The sequence below is a fragment of the Symphalangus syndactylus genome, chromosome 5 (assembly GCF_028878055.3).
Source record: "Symphalangus syndactylus isolate Jambi chromosome 5, NHGRI_mSymSyn1-v2.1_pri, whole genome shotgun sequence".
Classification (NCBI taxonomy): domain Eukaryota; kingdom Metazoa; phylum Chordata; class Mammalia; order Primates; family Hylobatidae; genus Symphalangus; species Symphalangus syndactylus.
This window is the reverse complement of record NC_072427.2, coordinates 65,418,028-65,419,570: the sequence shown is the minus strand read 5'-3', so window position 1 is coordinate 65,419,570 and position 1,543 is coordinate 65,418,028. Positions and strand designations below refer to the sequence as shown.

The 1,543-nt window shown below is 38.5% G+C and overlaps 1 pseudogene; it reads left to right on the top strand.

The window, feature by feature from the left end:
* The first annotated feature begins 974 nt into the window (after positions 1-974).
* LOC129482645 (large ribosomal subunit protein uL6-like) lies at positions 975-1,543 on the top strand (annotated as a pseudogene).

Sequence of the window (1,543 nt, the reverse complement as noted above, 5' to 3'; positions counted from 1 at the left end):
ATTTCTCCAAAGAAGATATACAAATGGTCTACAAGCCTATAAAAGGCTAATTAGGGAAATGCAAATCATAAACCACAGTGAATTATCACCTCACATCCATTAGGATGGCCACTATAAAAACAAAACAAAACCGAAAAACAGTGTTAGTCAGGGACAGTGGCACATGCCTGTAGTTCCAGCTACTCAGGAGGCTGAGGCAGGAAGATTGCTTGAGCCCAGGAATGTGAGTCAAACCTGGGCAACCTAGGGAAACCCCATCACAAACAAACGTTGATGAATGTAGAGAAATTGAAAACCTTGCACACTGTTGGTAGGATTGTAAATAGTGCATCTACTATGGAAAACACTATGGAGGTTCCTCAAAAACTTAAAAATAGAGCTACCATATGATCCAGTAATCCCACTTCTGGGAATATAGCCGAAAGACTTGAAATAAAGATCTCAAAGAAATATTTGCATGCCCACATTCATTGCCGCATTGTTCACAATAACCAAGATGTGAAAACAACCTAATGTCCATTGTTGGATGAAAGAAAATGTGGTGTAATAATGGAATATTATTTAGCCTTAGAAAGAAGGAAATTCTGATACATGTTACAACATGGATGAACCTTGAGGACATTATGCTAAGCAAAATAAGCCAGTCAAAAAGGACAAATACTGTACAATTCCACTTATATGAGGTATCTAAAGTAATCATACTCATAGAAACAGAAAGTAGAGTGGTAGTTGCCAGGGGATGGTGGGGAGGGAGGGGAGATGGGGAATTGTTCAATGGGAATAGAGTTTCAGTCATACAAAATGAAAAGGTTATGGAGCTCTACTGTACAGCATTGTGTATGTATTAATACTATGCTGTACATTTTAAAATTGTTAAGAGGGTAAATTGATGTTACATGTTTTTTTATCACAATTAAAACAAAAACAAAACCATGGTCTAGAAACATCCTTTCTTTGCCGCATCTACTGTGAGAATGAAGACCATTTTCAGCAATCAGACTATCGACATTCCAGAAAATGTCGACATTACTCTGAAAGGACACAGTTATCGTGAAAGGCCCCAGAGGAACCCTGTGGAGGAACTTCAATCACATCAATGTAGAACTCAGTCTTCTCGGAAAGAAAAAAAAAAAAAAGAGGCTCCCAGTTGACAAATGGTGCAGTAACAGAAAGGCACTGGTTACCATTCGGACTATCTGTAGTCATGTACAGAACATGATCAAGGGTGTTATACTGGGCTTCTGTTACAAGATGAGGTCTGTGTATGTTCATTTCCCCATCAATATCATTATCCAGGAGAATGGGTCTCTTGTTGAAATCCAAAATTTCTTGGGTGAAAAATACATCCGCAGGGTTCAGATGAGACCAGGTGTTGCTTGTTCAGTATCTCAAGCCCAGAAAGATGAATTAATCCTTAAAGGAAATGAGATTGAGCTCGTTTCAAATTCAGCAAGCCACAACAGTTAAAAGCAAGGATATCAGGAAATTTTTGGATGGCATATATGTCTCTGAAAAACGAACTGTTCAGCAGGCTGATGACTAA